This window comes from Doryrhamphus excisus, chromosome 3 (genome assembly GCF_030265055.1).
Source record: "Doryrhamphus excisus isolate RoL2022-K1 chromosome 3, RoL_Dexc_1.0, whole genome shotgun sequence".
NCBI lineage: Eukaryota > Metazoa > Chordata > Actinopteri > Syngnathiformes > Syngnathidae > Doryrhamphus > Doryrhamphus excisus.
The window spans coordinates 31,119,357-31,141,856 of record NC_080468.1 but is presented as its reverse complement, the minus strand read 5'-3'; the positions used below and the strand labels follow the sequence as shown (position 1 = coordinate 31,141,856).

At 44.6% G+C, this 22,500-nt stretch overlaps 2 non-coding genes across 2 annotated transcripts; both read left to right on the top strand.

Annotated features, from left to right (window-relative positions):
* The first annotated feature begins 21,769 nt into the window (after positions 1-21,769).
* On the top strand, positions 21,770-21,851 carry trnas-aga (transfer RNA serine (anticodon AGA)). The gene has a single exon. It is a non-coding gene; the product is annotated as a tRNA-Ser (tRNA).
* A 187-nt stretch (positions 21,852-22,038) lies between these two features.
* Positions 22,039-22,111, top strand: trnaf-gaa (transfer RNA phenylalanine (anticodon GAA)). Its single transcript has one exon. It is a non-coding gene; the product is annotated as a tRNA-Phe (tRNA).
* The last annotated feature ends 389 nt before the right edge of the window (positions 22,112-22,500 follow it).

The window sequence follows — 22,500 nt, the reverse complement described above, 5'->3', positions numbered from 1 at the left end:
GACCGTGACCGTGGTCCCCAAGCCCCTTCCTACGCATCAGTGGTAAGAAGGAACAATCCGAGAAGGAACAATCCGAGAGCCACTTCAAGGGTGGCGTTTCAGAGAGCACCGAGATATGAACAGGCCAGACAACAACCAACGGACCCCGCATTTAGTCAGCTGGTGCGGAAGCTGCACTCTGTAATCAAAATAGTCCACCATTTGCAGAACGTGGCCCCTAGGCCTGACAAACCGGAACCAAGGATGATCTCCCAGATGGTGGAGGTTTTGTCTTCAATGATCAAACCGGCATTCCCAACATCAAAAACAGTGGATCTCATAGAAGGGAATGCCAAAAGCTGGGGATACAACACCCTGCTCATTCTGGAAGACCACTACGAGGAGGGCCTGGAGATCGCTCTGGAAGAGCTCTCCCAGGCAATGGTTCCGGACTGGAAGCCAGCCTTCCAGGTTGCCATAAAATGGGCCCGTAGAAACCTGCCTCGCATCACCCAAGGAGTCATTGACCATGCGGAGGCATTGATCACGGCCAGAGCGCAGGAGAGCAGGGATGCACAGAGACCTCAGGAACTAACAGATATACAGGAGGAACAAACAATACAAACACGGGTCCCACGAGGAATGGAACGAGAAACTCAAACAAGCCCAAGAGAACAGACAGTACCCAGAGACAGGCCTCTGGAACCACCAGATAGCCCACAAGAAAGGCCCACAACCCCCGCTGTGACTACAATGGCGGTCCAGACAGACCACATGGCAGAATCTACTCCGCAAACCCCACAACAACGCAGGCAGCAGAGACAAAGAGCAGAAACACACGGGGGCTGCGTGATTGCAGAAGACAGCCTTCTGCTGGATCTGGAGGACCCGAATGACAGCTTACAAGCCCAGAGAACTATCAGCAGGGACATAGACGGGAGCATAGGGAATTTCATCCTGGAAATGGAGACGGATGAAGAATCGGAGGGACCACCTCCCTTGGTACCCACTCCGATCACAGCAACCCCGTACCAGGAGACCAGGCGTGACCAACACATTGTCCAAGTCCATCAGGTGGCCAGTCCCAGTGATGAATCCCAAGAGGACATACCGGAGAAGAGGACTGCCACTCCACAACCACAGCGTTGCAGGGTGACAAGACACGCCAACACAGATCGCAAAAACGTCGACTGGACCTTGACGGTGACCAAAAAGTGGCTCATCATCGGCGACTCTAACCTATCCAGGATTCCAGCATATTCTATTCCCGATCTGCAGATAGAGAGTTACCCTGGGGCCACTTTCCGCAATGCAGAAGCACTGATGGAGAAGGCGTTGAGTTATGTGGATCTGGAGAAGCTGATTTTGTCTTTTGGCATCAACTGCAGGGCTCAGAAGGCCAAAGAAACCGCCATCAAACAGCTATTGGGAGCAGTTAGGGCCGCAAGGAGGAGGTTTCCACAGACGGAGATTTGGATTCCGGTACTGAACTTCTCACCCTCATTGCCCCAGGAGGAACAGGAAATGCTACAGACGCTTAACAACTATCTCGAGAGGAACAGGTCCACTCTCCCGGCTCTTAGGAGCACCGATTTCCAGACGGAGGGAGACCACGTCCATTGGACCAGGAGAACGGCAGAAGCAATGCTTGCCCACTGGGTCTCTCATTTAAACTTGGACCCCCAGTAAGCCTGATACAGGAGGGGGACAAGATAACACGATCTTTTGTGGCACAAAATGTCATAGTCTTAGCCAAGAATTTTCGTCTCACACAACCACAACACAATCTGTTAAACAGGGGACTAACATTCATTCCAACAGTAGATATAGCAAAAGACCAAAAAAGACAACTGCAATTGGATATCCAAAATTACCATAGGAAGATTAAATTGGCCGCATATTTCAAGGACTCCGAGGACACGGGCCCACGTCCTTTCATCGGGACCTCAACATGGTCCCCACCAATGGGGGAACTGCCAAAGGAAATAATAACTCTGATTGAGAAGGATTGGGAACTTTTCCAAAGAGGTTACAGACCTCGGAAAGAGAAACCCAATCTGTCGCAGAATGAGGTCAAAGCACTTAGGGAACTCAAACAGAACAAACATATAATAATCAAACCCGCGGACAAGGGCAGTGCGGTGGTTATCTTAAGCAGAAATCAATACATGTTCGAAGTGGAACGACAATTGAGTGACACAACGTATTACAAAAAACTAGAGGAACCAATCTATACTAGAACCGTCCCAATAGTTAGAAGCATTCTCGACAGATTACAAAACCAAAAATTCATTAATGCAAAACAAAAACGATACCTGAGGGGGAACCTGGAACCAAGGGAACGGCGGTTCTACATTTTACCCAAAGTTCACAAAGACCCAGAGAAATGGACAGTGCCTTTCGAAATACCACCCGGAAGGCCAATTGTTTCAGACTGTCAGAGTGAAACCTACCGTACGGCAGAATACATAGACGTGTACCTGAATCCATTGTCCGCTAGACACCCGGCCTACGTTAGGGACACCTACCATTTTATAGAGATTGTCAAGGGCTTGCAAATTCCGGCGAACTCGTACTTCTTTTCCATGGACGTTGATAGTCTGTACACGAATATTGATATTCCAGCAGGCCTTAGATCGGTGCAGAAAATTTTCCAGAAATATCCGGATCCAAAGAGACCAGACGAGGAACTATTACAGCTATTGGAGATCAATCTGACCAAAAACGATTTTGTGTTCAATGGGCAATTTTACCTCCAAATTAAAGGGACAGCCATGGGCAAAAAATTCGCCCCAGCGTACGCCAATATCTTTATGGCCAATTGGGAGGAGGAAGTGCTGGCAAAATGTCAGAAAAAACCCATGCATTATTGGAGATATCTTGATGACATCTGGGGAATTTGGACCGGATCAAGAGAGGAATTTGAAGAATTTGTGGATATTTTGAACTCTCACGATCCTTCGATCAAACTTAAATACGAATTGGACCAAAACTCAATTGATTTCCTGGACACAACCGTCTATAAAGGACCTACATTCGAAAGGAACCAGAGCCTAGACATTAAAGTACATTTCAAAATTACAGACACACATGCCCTATTGTTCAAATCAAGTCTGCACCCCAAACATACATTCAGGGGAATCGTGAAGTCACAGCTCATCCGGTTCAAACGGATTTGTACCCAACAAACTGATTTTAAGGAAGCCGTGAAGACCCTCTTTGGGGCGCTACGAAAAAGGGGATATACGAGATCTTTTCTGAGACAGATTTTCAAAACATTCCAAATACAAAAGGAAAGGGACCAAAAGAAAATAATCCCCCTAATAACTTCATTTTCAACAACTAGCCAAATCATTAATAGAAAATTAAAAAACAACTTTGCAGAATTGATAGGAAATCAGGACATAATCCCAAATTCTAAAATAATTTCATCGTACAGGAGGAATAAAAATCTAAAAGACATTTTGGTCAGGGCAAAAATCCAATCATTAACAAGGGAGAAACCCCACAGCCTAGGAGACAAATTTTGTAGATTAAAATATGTCCGAAATAGGACGGATAAAACTCTAATTCATATCCCACAAAAATTTAGTCCACGGTCTTCCAATTGTGTCTACCTGATATTCTGTATGAGATGCGGAAAACAATATGTGGGTGAGACCAGAAACTCAATCAGTACCCGCATGACACAACATAAATATAACATTAGGAACAAGAAAGAGGTCCATAAACCGGTTACGGAACATTTCCAGTCTCATGGTTGGGACTCCGTGAGGGTTGCAGGACTTGAGAGGAACTTGATCTGGACCGAGGAGGAGAGGAAGAAAGCTGAAAGAAGATGGATTTACCTGCTACGGACAAGGAGCCCACTAGGATTGAATCGAACGTATATGGAATAAAAACAACTGAATTCTTGGATGCAAAAATAATTTAATTCATAAACAATTAGGAGAGCAAAAACAACAATTACTTCAGATAAGATACAATTAGATTGAGCAAAAACAACTAAATTCATATACAATTAGAAGGATTTATGATACCTCTCAAATCAGAGGAGCCTTGATCCTAACCCTAACCCTACCCCCACCCCTGACCCTAGCCCTAACCCTAACCCTGTCCCTAGCCCTAACCCTAACCCTAACCCTAACCCTAACCCTAACCCTAACCCTAACCCTAACCCTAACCCTAACCCTAGCCCTAACCCTAACCCTAACCCTAACCCTAACCCTAACCCTAACCCTAGCCCTAACCCTAACCCTAACCCTAACCCTAGCCCTAACCCTAACCCTAACCCCAGGCCCTAACCCTAACCCGACTAACATTAACTAACCCTAGCCCCGCCCCTATCCAAAACACAAAACAATAAAAGCTTTCTATAAAAACTTAAAAATCCTTAAAAGACAATAAATAGTTAAAACGTCCTAAGATAATAAATAGTTATTTTGTATACATATTAAGGGTAGGAAAAGGTTTGGAGCCATATATTACATAAACAGATATACTCTATATATAAATATGCACAGATTAACATCATATCAATTACAACAATATTAAAAAGATTTATAAACCATATATCATATATTATATACCCTATGGGTTAAAATACATTGATTACATCTAAATATGCATAGATTAAAATCATATCAATTAAAGCAATATTAAAAGATTTATAATCCATATATCATATAGTATATATCATATGGGTTAAAATACATTGGTTACATTTAAATATTGATTTTACTAATAAGAAATAGGGTTAAAAACATTCATTTCATTCATTGAGCAAAAGACATAGTCACCAAGTTAAAACAACACTCAACAAATTGGATCACAAACCACACACTATAAAAAGGGAGACACAGAAGATCAAACACACTCTTGCTCTGACCATCAAAGAGGCAACATCAAGCGGTTAGTGGAGAGTTGGTTTGTGTGTTGTTTCCTTGTGCCCAAGCCTGAGGAAGACCCGTAAGGGTCGAAACGTTGCAACGGGCACAAAACTACACAGTTAATTAAATAATTAAAAGGGAGCATTAAATAATTAAAAAAATACATTAATCAGATAAGTTAATTAATTTTTTTTCTTTTTTCTCAAAAAAACACACTCATTTCAATTCATTTCAGTTTATTTCATCTTTTTTAATTAAAAACACACAACTCATTATTTGAATACCATAAAAACAAACCTAAAATTCATTTATTACAATAGGATAACAAAGGCGACATTAAAAACACACCAAAAAAGTCCAGATGAGGGATTTTGAGGGGGGTTGGACGGAGGTCCGCTATGGGAGGAGGCGCCAACGCCTCCGTCAACCACAAGGGGACCGGGGTGGCAGGAACGACTGGGGGATGGAGCGTGCTCCTCCTGCCCCATTCAGGGGACGGGCTCAGACCCTCCCGCCTAATCGGCCAGTGCCTCCCCCGGGTTTGGACCGTGACCGTGGTCCCCAAGCCCCTTCCTACGCATCAGTGGTAAGAAGGAACAATCCGAGAAGGAACAATCCGAGAGCCACTTCAAGGGTGGCGTTTCAGAGAGCACCGAGATATGAACAGGCCAGACAACAACCAACGGACCCCGCATTTAGTCAGCTGGTGCGGAAGCTGCACTCTGTAATCAAAATAGTCCACCATTTGCAGAACGTGGCCCCTAGGCCTGACAAACCGGAACCAAGGATGATCTCCCAGATGGTGGAGGTTTTGTCTTCAATGATCAAACCGGCATTCCCAACATCAAAAACAGTGGATCTCATAGAAGGGAATGCCAAAAGCTGGGGATACAACACCCTGCTCATTCTGGAAGACCACTACGAGGAGGGCCTGGAGATCGCTCTGGAAGAGCTCTCCCAGGCAATGGTTCCGGACTGGAAGCCAGCCTTCCAGGTTGCCATAAAATGGGCCCGTAGAAACCTGCCTCGCATCACCCAAGGAGTCATTGACCATGCGGAGGCATTGATCACGGCCAGAGCGCAGGAGAGCAGGGATGCACAGAGACCTCAGGAACTAACAGATATACAGGAGGAACAAACAATACAAACACGGGTCCCACGAGGAATGGAACGAGAAACTCAAACAAGCCCAAGAGAACAGACAGTACCCAGAGACAGGCCTCTGGAACCACCAGATAGCCCACAAGAAAGGCCCACAACCCCCGCTGTGACTACAATGGCGGTCCAGACAGACCACATGGCAGAATCTACTCCGCAAACCCCACAACAACGCAGGCAGCAGAGACAAAGAGCAGAAACACACGGGGGCTGCGTGATTGCAGAAGACAGCCTTCTGCTGGATCTGGAGGACCCGAATGACAGCTTACAAGCCCAGAGAACTATCAGCAGGGACATAGACGGGAGCATAGGGAATTTCATCCTGGAAATGGAGACGGATGAAGAATCGGAGGGACCACCTCCCTTGGTACCCACTCCGATCACAGCAACCCCGTACCAGGAGACCAGGCGTGACCAACACATTGTCCAAGTCCATCAGGTGGCCAGTCCCAGTGATGAATCCCAAGAGGACATACCGGAGAAGAGGACTGCCACTCCACAACCACAGCGTTGCAGGGTGACAAGACACGCCAACACAGATCGCAAAAACGTCGACTGGACCTTGACGGTGACCAAAAAGTGGCTCATCATCGGCGACTCTAACCTATCCAGGATTCCAGCATATTCTATTCCCGATCTGCAGATAGAGAGTTACCCTGGGGCCACTTTCCGCAATGCAGAAGCACTGATGGAGAAGGCGTTGAGTTATGTGGATCTGGAGAAGCTGATTTTGTCTTTTGGCATCAACTGCAGGGCTCAGAAGGCCAAAGAAACCGCCATCAAACAGCTATTGGGAGCAGTTAGGGCCGCAAGGAGGAGGTTTCCACAGACGGAGATTTGGATTCCGGTACTGAACTTCTCACCCTCATTGCCCCAGGAGGAACAGGAAATGCTACAGACGCTTAACAACTATCTCGAGAGGAACAGGTCCACTCTCCCGGCTCTTAGGAGCACCGATTTCCAGACGGAGGGAGACCACGTCCATTGGACCAGGAGAACGGCAGAAGCAATGCTTGCCCACTGGGTCTCTCATTTAAACTTGGACCCCCAGTAAGCCTGATACAGGAGGGGGACAAGATAACACGATCTTTTGTGGCACAAAATGTCATAGTCTTAGCCAAGAATTTTCGTCTCACACAACCACAACACAATCTGTTAAACAGGGGACTAACATTCATTCCAACAGTAGATATAGCAAAAGACCAAAAAAGACAACTGCAATTGGATATCCAAAATTACCATAGGAAGATTAAATTGGCCGCATATTTCAAGGACTCCGAGGACACGGGCCCACGTCCTTTCATCGGGACCTCAACATGGTCCCCACCAATGGGGGAACTGCCAAAGGAAATAATAACTCTGATTGAGAAGGATTGGGAACTTTTCCAAAGAGGTTACAGACCTCGGAAAGAGAAACCCAATCTGTCGCAGAATGAGGTCAAAGCACTTAGGGAACTCAAACAGAACAAACATATAATAATCAAACCCGCGGACAAGGGCAGTGCGGTGGTTATCTTAAGCAGAAATCAATACATGTTCGAAGTGGAACGACAATTGAGTGACACAACGTATTACAAAAAACTAGAGGAACCAATCTATACTAGAACCGTCCCAATAGTTAGAAGCATTCTCGACAGATTACAAAACCAAAAATTCATTAATGCAAAACAAAAACGATACCTGAGGGGGAACCTGGAACCAAGGGAACGGCGGTTCTACATTTTACCCAAAGTTCACAAAGACCCAGAGAAATGGACAGTGCCTTTCGAAATACCACCCGGAAGGCCAATTGTTTCAGACTGTCAGAGTGAAACCTACCGTACGGCAGAATACATAGACGTGTACCTGAATCCATTGTCCGCTAGACACCCGGCCTACGTTAGGGACACCTACCATTTTATAGAGATTGTCAAGGGCTTGCAAATTCCGGCGAACTCGTACTTCTTTTCCATGGACGTTGATAGTCTGTACACGAATATTGATATTCCAGCAGGCCTTAGATCGGTGCAGAAAATTTTCCAGAAATATCCGGATCCAAAGAGACCAGACGAGGAACTATTACAGCTATTGGAGATCAATCTGACCAAAAACGATTTTGTGTTCAATGGGCAATTTTACCTCCAAATTAAAGGGACAGCCATGGGCAAAAAATTCGCCCCAGCGTACGCCAATATCTTTATGGCCAATTGGGAGGAGGAAGTGCTGGCAAAATGTCAGAAAAAACCCATGCATTATTGGAGATATCTTGATGACATCTGGGGAATTTGGACCGGATCAAGAGAGGAATTTGAAGAATTTGTGGATATTTTGAACTCTCACGATCCTTCGATCAAACTTAAATACGAATTGGACCAAAACTCAATTGATTTCCTGGACACAACCGTCTATAAAGGACCTACATTCGAAAGGAACCAGAGCCTAGACATTAAAGTACATTTCAAAATTACAGACACACATGCCCTATTGTTCAAATCAAGTCTGCACCCCAAACATACATTCAGGGGAATCGTGAAGTCACAGCTCATCCGGTTCAAACGGATTTGTACCCAACAAACTGATTTTAAGGAAGCCGTGAAGACCCTCTTTGGGGCGCTACGAAAAAGGGGATATACGAGATCTTTTCTGAGACAGATTTTCAAAACATTCCAAATACAAAAGGAAAGGGACCAAAAGAAAATAATCCCCCTAATAACTTCATTTTCAACAACTAGCCAAATCATTAATAGAAAATTAAAAAACAACTTTGCAGAATTGATAGGAAATCAGGACATAATCCCAAATTCTAAAATAATTTCATCGTACAGGAGGAATAAAAATCTAAAAGACATTTTGGTCAGGGCAAAAATCCAATCATTAACAAGGGAGAAACCCCACAGCCTAGGAGACAAATTTTGTAGATTAAAATATGTCCGAAATAGGACGGATAAAACTCTAATTCATATCCCACAAAAATTTAGTCCACGGTCTTCCAATTGTGTCTACCTGATATTCTGTATGAGATGCGGAAAACAATATGTGGGTGAGACCAGAAACTCAATCAGTACCCGCATGACACAACATAAATATAACATTAGGAACAAGAAAGAGGTCCATAAACCGGTTACGGAACATTTCCAGTCTCATGGTTGGGACTCCGTGAGGGTTGCGGGACTTGAGAGGAACTTGATCTGGACCGAGGAGGAGAGGAAGAAAGCTGAAAGAAGATGGATTTACCTGCTACGGACAAGGAGCCCACTAGGATTGAATCGAACGTATATGGAATAAAAACAACTGAATTCTTGGATGCAAAAATAATTTAATTCATAAACAATTAGGAGAGCAAAAACAACAATTACTTCAGATAAGATACAATTAGATTGAGCAAAAACAACTAAATTCATATACAATTAGAAGGATTTATGATACCTCTCAAATCAGAGGAGCCTTGATCCTAACCCTAACCCTACCCCCACCCCTGACCCTAGCCCTAACCCTAACCCTGTCCCTAGCCCTAACCCTAACCCTAACCCTAACCCTAACCCTAACCCTAACCCTAACCCTAACCCTAGCCCTAACCCTAACCCTAACCCTAACCCTAACCCTAACCCTAGCCCTAACCCTAACCCTAACCCTAACCCTAACCCTAGCCCTAACCCTAACCCTAACCCCAGGCCCTAACCCTAACCCGACTAACATTAACTAACCCTAGCCCCGCCCCTATCCAAAACACAAAACAATAAAAGCTTTCTATAAAAACTTAAAAATCCTTAAAAGACAATAAATAGTTAAAACGTCCTAAGATAATAAATAGTTATTTTGTATACATATTAAGGGTAGGAAAAGGTTTGGAGCCATATATTACATAAACAGATATACTCTATATATAAATATGCACAGATTAACATCATATCAATTACAACAATATTAAAAAGATTTATAAACCATATATCATATATTATATACCCTATGGGTTAAAATACATTGATTACATCTAAATATGCATAGATTAAAATCATATCAATTAAAGCAATATTAAAAGATTTATAATCCATATATCATATAGTATATATCATATGGGTTAAAATACATTGGTTACATTTAAATATTGATTTTACTAATAAGAAATAGGGTTAAAAACATTCATTTCATTCATTGAGCAAAAGACATAGTCACCAAGTTAAAACAACACTCAACAAATTGGATCACAAACCACACACTATAAAAAGGGAGACACAGAAGATCAAACACACTCTTGCTCTGACCATCAAAGAGGCAACATCAAGCGGTTAGTGGAGAGTTGGTTTGTGTGTTGTTTCCTTGTGCCCAAGCCTGAGGAAGACCCGTAAGGGTCGAAACGTTGCAACGGGCACAAAACTACACAGTTAATTAAATAATTAAAAGGGAGCATTAAATAATTAAAAAAATACATTAATCAGATAAGTTAATTAATTTTTTTTCTTTTTTCTCAAAAAAACACACTCATTTCAATTCATTTCAGTTTATTTCATCTTTTTTAATTAAAAACACACAACTCATTATTTGAATACCATAAAAACAAACCTAAAATTCATTTATTACAATAGGATAACAAAGGCGACATTAAAAACACACCAAAAAAGTCCAGATGAGGGATTTTGAGGGGGGTTGGACGGAGGTCCGCTATGGGAGGAGGCGCCAACGCCTCCGTCAACCACAAGGGGACCGGGGTGGCAGGAACGACTGGGGGATGGAGCGTGCTCCTCCTGCCCCATTCAGGGGACGGGCTCAGACCCTCCCGCCTAATCGGCCAGTGCCTCCCCCGGGTTTGGACCGTGACCGTGGTCCCCAAGCCCCTTCCTACGCATCAGTGGTAAGAAGGAACAATCCGAGAAGGAACAATCCGAGAGCCACTTCAAGGGTGGCGTTTCAGAGAGCACCGAGATATGAACAGGCCAGACAACAACCAACGGACCCCGCATTTAGTCAGCTGGTGCGGAAGCTGCACTCTGTAATCAAAATAGTCCACCATTTGCAGAACGTGGCCCCTAGGCCTGACAAACCGGAACCAAGGATGATCTCCCAGATGGTGGAGGTTTTGTCTTCAATGATCAAACCGGCATTCCCAACATCAAAAACAGTGGATCTCATAGAAGGGAATGCCAAAAGCTGGGGATACAACACCCTGCTCATTCTGGAAGACCACTACGAGGAGGGCCTGGAGATCGCTCTGGAAGAGCTCTCCCAGGCAATGGTTCCGGACTGGAAGCCAGCCTTCCAGGTTGCCATAAAATGGGCCCGTAGAAACCTGCCTCGCATCACCCAAGGAGTCATTGACCATGCGGAGGCATTGATCACGGCCAGAGCGCAGGAGAGCAGGGATGCACAGAGACCTCAGGAACTAACAGATATACAGGAGGAACAAACAATACAAACACGGGTCCCACGAGGAATGGAACGAGAAACTCAAACAAGCCCAAGAGAACAGACAGTACCCAGAGACAGGCCTCTGGAACCACCAGATAGCCCACAAGAAAGGCCCACAACCCCCGCTGTGACTACAATGGCGGTCCAGACAGACCACATGGCAGAATCTACTCCGCAAACCCCACAACAACGCAGGCAGCAGAGACAAAGAGCAGAAACACACGGGGGCTGCGTGATTGCAGAAGACAGCCTTCTGCTGGATCTGGAGGACCCGAATGACAGCTTACAAGCCCAGAGAACTATCAGCAGGGACATAGACGGGAGCATAGGGAATTTCATCCTGGAAATGGAGACGGATGAAGAATCGGAGGGACCACCTCCCTTGGTACCCACTCCGATCACAGCAACCCCGTACCAGGAGACCAGGCGTGACCAACACATTGTCCAAGTCCATCAGGTGGCCAGTCCCAGTGATGAATCCCAAGAGGACATACCGGAGAAGAGGACTGCCACTCCACAACCACAGCGTTGCAGGGTGACAAGACACGCCAACACAGATCGCAAAAACGTCGACTGGACCTTGACGGTGACCAAAAAGTGGCTCATCATCGGCGACTCTAACCTATCCAGGATTCCAGCATATTCTATTCCCGATCTGCAGATAGAGAGTTACCCTGGGGCCACTTTCCGCAATGCAGAAGCACTGATGGAGAAGGCGTTGAGTTATGTGGATCTGGAGAAGCTGATTTTGTCTTTTGGCATCAACTGCAGGGCTCAGAAGGCCAAAGAAACCGCCATCAAACAGCTATTGGGAGCAGTTAGGGCCGCAAGGAGGAGGTTTCCACAGACGGAGATTTGGATTCCGGTACTGAACTTCTCACCCTCATTGCCCCAGGAGGAACAGGAAATGCTACAGACGCTTAACAACTATCTCGAGAGGAACAGGTCCACTCTCCCGGCTCTTAGGAGCACCGATTTCCAGACGGAGGGAGACCACGTCCATTGGACCAGGAGAACGGCAGAAGCAATGCTTGCCCACTGGGTCTCTCATTTAAACTTGGACCCCCAGTAAGCCTGATACAGGAGGGGGACAAGATAACACGATCTTTTGTGGCACAAAATGTCATAGTCTTAGCCAAGAATTTTCGTCTCACACAACCACAACACAATCTGTTAAACAGGGGACTAACATTCATTCCAACAGTAGATATAGCAAAAGACCAAAAAAGACAACTGCAATTGGATATCCAAAATTACCATAGGAAGATTAAATTGGCCGCATATTTCAAGGACTCCGAGGACACGGGCCCACGTCCTTTCATCGGGACCTCAACATGGTCCCCACCAATGGGGGAACTGCCAAAGGAAATAATAACTCTGATTGAGAAGGATTGGGAACTTTTCCAAAGAGGTTACAGACCTCGGAAAGAGAAACCCAATCTGTCGCAGAATGAGGTCAAAGCACTTAGGGAACTCAAACAGAACAAACATATAATAATCAAACCCGCGGACAAGGGCAGTGCGGTGGTTATCTTAAGCAGAAATCAATACATGTTCGAAGTGGAACGACAATTGAGTGACACAACGTATTACAAAAAACTAGAGGAACCAATCTATACTAGAACCGTCCCAATAGTTAGAAGCATTCTCGACAGATTACAAAACCAAAAATTCATTAATGCAAAACAAAAACGATACCTGAGGGGGAACCTGGAACCAAGGGAACGGCGGTTCTACATTTTACCCAAAGTTCACAAAGACCCAGAGAAATGGACAGTGCCTTTCGAAATACCACCCGGAAGGCCAATTGTTTCAGACTGTCAGAGTGAAACCTACCGTACGGCAGAATACATAGACGTGTACCTGAATCCATTGTCCGCTAGACACCCGGCCTACGTTAGGGACACCTACCATTTTATAGAGATTGTCAAGGGCTTGCAAATTCCGGCGAACTCGTACTTCTTTTCCATGGACGTTGATAGTCTGTACACGAATATTGATATTCCAGCAGGCCTTAGATCGGTGCAGAAAATTTTCCAGAAATATCCGGATCCAAAGAGACCAGACGAGGAACTATTACAGCTATTGGAGATCAATCTGACCAAAAACGATTTTGTGTTCAATGGGCAATTTTACCTCCAAATTAAAGGGACAGCCATGGGCAAAAAATTCGCCCCAGCGTACGCCAATATCTTTATGGCCAATTGGGAGGAGGAAGTGCTGGCAAAATGTCAGAAAAAACCCATGCATTATTGGAGATATCTTGATGACATCTGGGGAATTTGGACCGGATCAAGAGAGGAATTTGAAGAATTTGTGGATATTTTGAACTCTCACGATCCTTCGATCAAACTTAAATACGAATTGGACCAAAACTCAATTGATTTCCTGGACACAACCGTCTATAAAGGACCTACATTCGAAAGGAACCAGAGCCTAGACATTAAAGTACATTTCAAAATTACAGACACACATGCCCTATTGTTCAAATCAAGTCTGCACCCCAAACATACATTCAGGGGAATCGTGAAGTCACAGCTCATCCGGTTCAAACGGATTTGTACCCAACAAACTGATTTTAAGGAAGCCGTGAAGACCCTCTTTGGGGCGCTACGAAAAAGGGGATATACGAGATCTTTTCTGAGACAGATTTTCAAAACATTCCAAATACAAAAGGAAAGGGACCAAAAGAAAATAATCCCCCTAATAACTTCATTTTCAACAACTAGCCAAATCATTAATAGAAAATTAAAAAACAACTTTGCAGAATTGATAGGAAATCAGGACATAATCCCAAATTCTAAAATAATTTCATCGTACAGGAGGAATAAAAATCTAAAAGACATTTTGGTCAGGGCAAAAATCCAATCATTAACAAGGGAGAAACCCCACAGCCTAGGAGACAAATTTTGTAGATTAAAATATGTCCGAAATAGGACGGATAAAACTCTAATTCATATCCCACAAAAATTTAGTCCACGGTCTTCCAATTGTGTCTACCTGATATTCTGTATGAGATGCGGAAAACAATATGTGGGTGAGACCAGAAACTCAATCAGTACCCGCATGACACAACATAAATATAACATTAGGAACAAGAAAGAGGTCCATAAACCGGTTACGGAACATTTCCAGTCTCATGGTTGGGACTCCGTGAGGGTTGCGGGACTTGAGAGGAACTTGATCTGGACCGAGGAGGAGAGGAAGAAAGCTGAAAGAAGATGGATTTACCTGCTACGGACAAGGAGCCCACTAGGATTGAATCGAACGTATATGGAATAAAAACAACTGAATTCTTGGATGCAAAAATAATTTAATTCATAAACAATTAGGAGAGCAAAAACAACAATTACTTCAGATAAGATACAATTAGATTGAGCAAAAACAACTAAATTCATATACAATTAGAAGGATTTATGATACCTCTCAAATCAGAGGAGCCTTGATCCTAACCCTAACCCTACCCCCACCCCTGACCCTAGCCCTAACCCTAACCCTGTCCCTAGCCCTAACCCTAACCCTAACCCTAACCCTAACCCTAACCCTAACCCTAACCCTAACCCTAGCCCTAACCCTAACCCTAACCCTAACCCTAACCCTAACCCTAGCCCTAACCCTAACCCTAACCCTAACCCTAACCCTAGCCCTAACCCTAACCCTAACCCCAGGCCCTAACCCTAACCCGACTAACATTAACTAACCCTAGCCCCGCCCCTATCCAAAACACAAAACAATAAAAGCTTTCTATAAAAACTTAAAAATCCTTAAAAGACAATAAATAGTTAAAACGTCCTAAGATAATAAATAGTTATTTTGTATACATATTAAGGGTAGGAAAAGGTTTGGAGCCATATATTACATAAACAGATATACTCTATATATAAATATGCACAGATTAACATCATATCAATTACAACAATATTAAAAAGATTTATAAACCATATATCATATATTATATACCCTATGGGTTAAAATACATTGATTACATCTAAATATGCATAGATTAAAATCATATCAATTAAAGCAATATTAAAAGATTTATAATCCATATATCATATAGTATATATCATATGGGTTAAAATACATTGGTTACATTTAAATATTGATTTTACTAATAAGAAATAGGGTTAAAAACATTCATTTCATTCATTGAGCAAAAGACATAGTCACCAAGTTAAAACAACACTCAACAAATTGGATCACAAACCACACACTATAAAAAGGGAGACACAGAAGATCAAACACACTCTTGCTCTGACCATCAAAGAGGCAACATCAAGCGGTTAGTGGAGAGTTGGTTTGTGTGTTGTTTCCTTGTGCCCAAGCCTGAGGAAGACCCGTAAGGGTCGAAACGTTGCAACGGGCACAAAACTACACAGTTAATTAAATAATTAAAAGGGAGCATTAAATAATTAAAAAAATACATTAATCAGATAAGTTAATTAATTTTTTTTTTCTTTTTTCTCAAAAAAACACACTCATTTCAATTCATTTCAGTTTATTTCATCTTTTTTAATTAAAAACACACAACTCATTATTTGAATACCATAAAAACAAACCTAAAATTCATTTATTACAATAGGATAACAAAGGCGACATTAAAAACACACCAAAAAAGTCCAGATGAGGGATTTTGAGGGGGGTTGGACGGAGGTCCGCTATGGGAGGAGGCGCCAACGCCTCCGTCAACCACAAGGGGACCGGGGTGGCAGGAACGACTGGGGGATGGAGCGTGCTCCTCCTGCCCCATTCAGGGGACGGGCTCAGACCCTCCCGCCTAGCCCTAACCCTAACCCTAACCCTAACCCTAACCCTAACCCTAACCCTAACCCCAAATGAGGAACAGGGCGGGGGCTCGTTGGGTCCCTGCTTCCAGGGACCGGGAAGGAGGTCTGGCCCGGGGGAAGGACCGTGCGTTTCCCTCTTCCTCCTCAGCCAGAGGGGGAGGAGCTTACTCAAAGCCTAACCCTAACCCTAACCCTAACCCTAACCCTAACCCTAACCCTAACCCTAGCCCTAACCCTAACCCTAACCCTAGCCCTAAACCCTAACCCTAACCCTAACCCTAACCCTAACCCTAACCCTAAACCCTAACCCTAACCCTAACCCTAACCCTAACCCTAACCCTAACCCTAACCCTTAACCCTAGCCCTAACCCTAACCCTAACCCTAACCCTAACCCTAACCCTAACCCTAACCCTAACCCTACCCTAACCCCTAACCCTAACCCTAACCCTAGCCCTAACCCTAACCCTAACCCTAACCCTAGCCCTAGCCCTAGCCCTAGCCCTAGCCCTGGCCCTAAACCCTACCCCTAACCCTACCCCTGGCCCTAACCCGACTAACATTAACTAACCCTAGCCCCGCACCTATCCAAAACACAAAACAATAAAAGCTTTCTATAAAAACGTAAAAATCCTTAAAAGACAATAAATAGTTAAAACGTCCTAAGATAATAAATAGTTATTTTGTATACATATTAAGGGTAGGAAAAGGTTTGGAGCCATATATTACATAAACATATATACTCTATATATAAATATGCACAGATTAAGATCATATCAATTACAACAATATTAAAAAGATTTATAAACCAGATATCATATATTATATACCCTATGGGTTAAAATACATTGATTACATCTAAATATGCATAGATTAAAATCATATCAATTAAAGCAATATTAAAAAGATTTATAAACCATATATCATATAGTATATATCCTATGGGTTAAAATACATTGGTTACATTTAAATATTGATTTTACTAATAAGAAATAGGGTTAAAAACATTAATTTCATTCATTGAGCAAAATACATAGTCACCAAGTTAAAACAACACTCAACAAATTGGATCACAAACCACACACTATAAAAAGGGAGACACAGAAGATCAAACACACTCTTGCTCTGACCATCAAAGAGGCAACATCAAGCGGTTAGTGGAGAGTTGGTTTGTGTGTTGTTTCCTTGTGCCCAAGCCTGAGGAAGACCCGTAAGGGTCGAAACGTTGCAACGGGCACAAAACTACACAGTTAATTAAATAATTGGATCATTAAATAATTTAAAAAAATACATTAATCAGATAAGTTAATTAATTTTTTTTTCTTTTTTCTCAAAAAAAACACACTCATTTCAATTCATTTCAGTTTATTTCATCTTTTTTAATTAAAAACACACAACTCATTATTTGAATACCATAAAAACAAACCTAAAATTCATTTATTACAATAGAATAACAAAGGCGACATTAAAAACACACCAAAAAATGACAAGTCCAGATGAGGGATTTTGAGGGGGGTTGGACGGAGGTCCGCTATGGGAGGAGGCGCCAACGCCTCCGTCAACCACAGGGGGACCGGGGTGGCAGGAACGACTGGGGGATGGAGCGTGCTCCTCCTGCCCCATTCAGGGGACGGGCTCAGACCCTCCCGCCTAACCCTAACCCTAACCCTAGCCCTAGCCCTAGCCCTAGCCCTAGCCCTAGCCCTAGCCCTAGCCCTAACCCTAGCCCTAGCCCTAGCCCTAGCCCTAGCCCTAACCCTAGCCCTAGCCCTAGCCCTAGCCCTAGCCCTAGCCCTAGCCCTAACCCTAACCCTAACTCATTATTTGAATAACATAAAAACAAACCTAAAATTCATTTATTACAATAGAATAACAAAGGCGACATTAAAAACACACCAAAAAATTACAAGTCCAGATGAGGGATTTTGAGGGGGGTTGGACGGAGGTCCGCTATGGGAGGAGGCGCCAATGCCTCCGTCAACCACAGGGGGACCGGGGTGGCAGGAACGACTGGGGGATGGAGCGTGCTCCTCCTGCCCCATTCAGGGGACGGGCTCAGACCCTCCCGCCTAACCCTAACCCTAACCCTAACCCTAGCCCTAGCCCTAGCCCTAGCCCTAGCCCTAGCCCTAACCCTAGCCCTAGCCCTAGCCCTAGCCCTAACCCTAACCCTAACTCATTATTTGAATACCATAAAAACAAACCTAAAATTCATTTATTACAATAGAATAACAAAGGCGACATTAAAAACACACCAAAAAATGACAAGTCCAGATGAGGGATTTTGAGGGGGGTTGGACGGAGGTCCGCTATGGGAGGAGGCGCCAACGCCTCCGTCAACCACAGGGGGACCGGGGTGGCAGGAACGACTGGGGGATGGAGCGTGCTCCTCCTGCCCCATTCAGGGGACGGGCTCAGACCCTCCCGCCTAACCCTAACCCTAACCCTAGCCCTAGCCCTAGCCCTAGCCCTAGCCCTAGCCCTAACCCTAGCCCTAGCCCTAGCCCTAGCCCTAGCCCTAGCCCTAACCCTAGCCCTAGCCCTAGCCCTAGCCCTAGCCCTAGCCCTAGCCCTAACCCTAACCCTAACTCATTATTTGAATAACATAAAAACAAACCTAAAATTCATTTATTACAATAGAATAACAAAGGCGACATTAAAAACACACCAAAAAATTACAAGTCCAGATGAGGGATTTTGAGGGGGGTTGGACGGAGGTCCGCTATGGGAGGAGGCGCCAATGCCTCCGTCAACCACAGGGGGACCGGGGTGGCAGGAACGACTGGGGGATGGAGCGTGCTCCTCCTGCCCCATTCAGGGGACGGGCTCAGACCCTCCCGCCTAACCCTAACCCTAACCCTAGCCCTAGCCCTAGCCCTAGCCCTAGCCCTAGCCCTAGCCCTAACCCTAGCCCTAGCCCTAGCCCTAGCCCTAACCCTAACCCTAACTCATTATTTGAATAACATAAAAACAAACCTAAAATTCATTTATTACAATAGAATAACAAAGGCGACATTAAAAACACACCAAAAAATTACAAGTCCAGATGAGGGATTTTGAGGGGGGTTGGACGGAGGTCCGCTATGGGAGGAGGCGCCAATGCCTCCGTCAACCACAGGGGGACCGGGGTGGCAGGAACGACTGGGGGATGGAGCGTGCTCCTCCTGCCCCATTCAGGGGACGGGCTCAGACCCTCCCGCCTAACCCTAACCCTAGCCCTAGCCCTAGCCCTAGCCCTAGCCCTAGCTCTAGCCCTAGCACTAGCCCTAACCCTAACCCTACCCTAACCCTAGCCCTAGCCCTAGCCCTTGCCCTAGCCCTAGCCCTAGCCCTAGCCCTAACCCTAACCCTAGCCCAGGGGTCAGCAACCCGCGGCTCCAGAGCCGCATGTGGCTCTCCAGCCTCTTTGTTGCGGCTCCCTTTGCAATGCTTGAATATTTTTTAGCACCCGTGTGGTGAAAATGCACGTCTTTGTTATGAGTTTACAAAAATCCAACTTTGTGTGAGACCATGAATGCATCCTGACTGAGTTCTGACTGGTGACTGAATGAGCAGACAGGATGCTATCCAGTTCTCTCTGACAGGTTAACATGAAGGGAAATGAGTAATACTTTGAGTTATTTGAGTTATTAATTATTATTAATGAGTTATTTGACGATTCTAAAAAATAAATTAGAGCTAATTTAAAAACAAAAGTTTATCTCCAGTACTAGCAAGAGTACTCCAACTCGTCTTTTTTTTTCCCTCCAATGTTGTTTTAAACATACAACGTTTTGCGGCTCCAGGCTATTTTTCTTTAGTGGGCAAGTGGGTGAAATGGCTCTTTTCATAGTAAAGGTTGCCGACCCCTGTCCTAAATAAAGCTAACACAGGTTCAAACTAACCGGTTCAAATTCTGCCGACAACGTGCAGTTTTGGGGGCACTTGTGGTGTCAGGACGTCTGTGACATTTCAACTGAAAAACAACGGTATAATCGGCGAAGATCTAAAGGTCCCTGGTTCAATCCCGGGTTTCAGCACAGTCCCTCTTTACGTCCTGACTTGGCAAATAGTTTGAGAAGGCCTTTGCTGAAAGGACCTTCTCACATGAACTCTGACTCTCTTGAGCACTGACTTCTTATGAAGGACTCAGCCGTGTTGTACAATCTGACAGTCGTTTTTGCCACATCATTCCAGTCGAGGATAATGGACATGACCAGGAAAATGCCAGCTGTGGGATTTCAAGCAGTGCCTTCTGAGAGAAAAGAGTCTTAATCTGGCGCTTGAGACCAATCATCCACACAACCTAAAACAGTGCCCTGATCAGGAAAAAACTGTGACCTTGTGAGGTTTGCCGACAACGTACAGTTTTGGGGGCACTCTTGGTGTTAAGACATCACTGATGGTGGCGATCCATGGGAAGTCATCAGACCAAAATCGTGTCAGAGGATTCATGGGAATTCATGTGAGATCCCCCAAAACCGTGAGCTGCAATACCACTCACGAGTTGACAAGTCTCATGGTTGCTTTTGGCAAACATTTTCCATTGCATTTCGACTGATATACAACGGCATAATCCGTGAGGTTCTACGTTTGTGACAATTTGTTGTGGCCTAGTGGTTAAGGCGATGGATTAGAAATCCTTTGGGGTTTCCCGGCACATCAAATCCTGCCGACAACACACAGTTTTGGGGGCACTCGTGGTGTCAAGACACCTGAGCAAATAGGTCAGCCAGAAGGACCACGATGGACCATCCTAAATCCCACTAAGTCGTGAGCTGGAAGGACCACAGTGGGTCATCCTGAATATCACTAAATTGGCAAGCAGTTGTCCTTGCAATTTAACCACTGGTCTTTCGGGGCAGTCATGGTGTCAGGACGCCTGTGACCACGATGGATCATCCGAAATCCCACTAAGTAGTTGTGAGCCCGAAGGGCCACAATGGGTCTTCCTAAATCAGGGGTCAGCAACCCGCGGCTCCAGAGCCGCATGTGGCTCTCCAGCCTCTTTGTTGCGGCTCCCTTTGCAATGCTTGAATATTTTTTAGCACCCGTGTGGTGAAAATGCACGTCTTTGTTATGAGTTTACAAAAATCCAACTTTGTGTGAGACCATGAATGCATCCTGACTGAGTTCTGACTGGTGACTGAATGAGCAGACGGGATGCTATCCAGTTCTCTCTGACAGGTTAACATGAAGGGAAATGAGTAATACTTTGAGTTATTTGAGTTATTAATTATTATTAATGAGTTATTTGACGATTCTAAAAAATAAATTAGAGCTCATTTAAAAACAAAAGTTTATCTCCAGTACTAGCAAGAGTACTCCAACTCGTCTTTTTTTTTTCCCTCCAATGTTGTTTTAAACATACAACGTTTTGCGGCTCCAGGCTATTTTTCTTTAGTGGGCAAGTGGGTGAAATGGCTCTTTTCATAGTAAAGGTTGCCGACCCCTGTCCTAAATAAAGCTAACACAGGTTCAAACTAACCGGTTCAAATTCTGCCGACAACGTGCAGTTTTGGGGGCACTTGTGGTGTCAGGACGTCTGTGACATTTCAACTGAAAAACAACGGTATAATCGGCGAAGTTCTTTGCAAGTTGTTGTGGCCGAGTGGTTAAGGCGATGGACTAGAAATCCATTGGGGTTTCCCCGCGCAGGTTCAAATCCTGCCGACAACGTACAGTTTTGGGGGCACTCGTGGTGCCAAGACTTCACTGACGGTGGCGATCCATGGCAAATCCTCAGACCAAAAACATGTCAGGGGATCCATGAAATCCTTTTCAGTCATGGTGTAAGGACGCCCGTTACAATAGAGATCTAGGTGAAATTGCCTGCACTGGAAAAAGCAGTGCGACCACCTTTGCAGCTGAAATAGCTCAGTTGGGAGAGCGTTAGACTGAAGATCTAAAGGTCCCTGGTTCAATCCCGGGTTTCAGCACAGTCCCTCTTTACGTCCTGACTTGGCAAATAGTTTGAGAAGGCCTTTGCTGAAAGGACCTTCTCACATGAACTCTGACTCTCTTGAGCACTGACTTCTTATGAAGGACTCAGCCGTGTTGTACAATCTGACAGTCGTTTGCTGCCACATCATTCCAGTCGAGGATAATGGACATGACCAGGAAAATGCCAGCTGTGGGATTTCAAGCAGTGCCTTCTGAGAGAAAAGAGTCTTAATCTGGCGCTTGAGACCAATCATCCACACAACCTAAAACAGTGCCCTGATCAGGAAAAAACTGTGACCTTGTGAGGTTTGCCGACAACGTACAGTTTTGGGGGCACTCTTGGTGTCAAGACATCACTGATGGTGGCGATCCATGGGAAGTCATC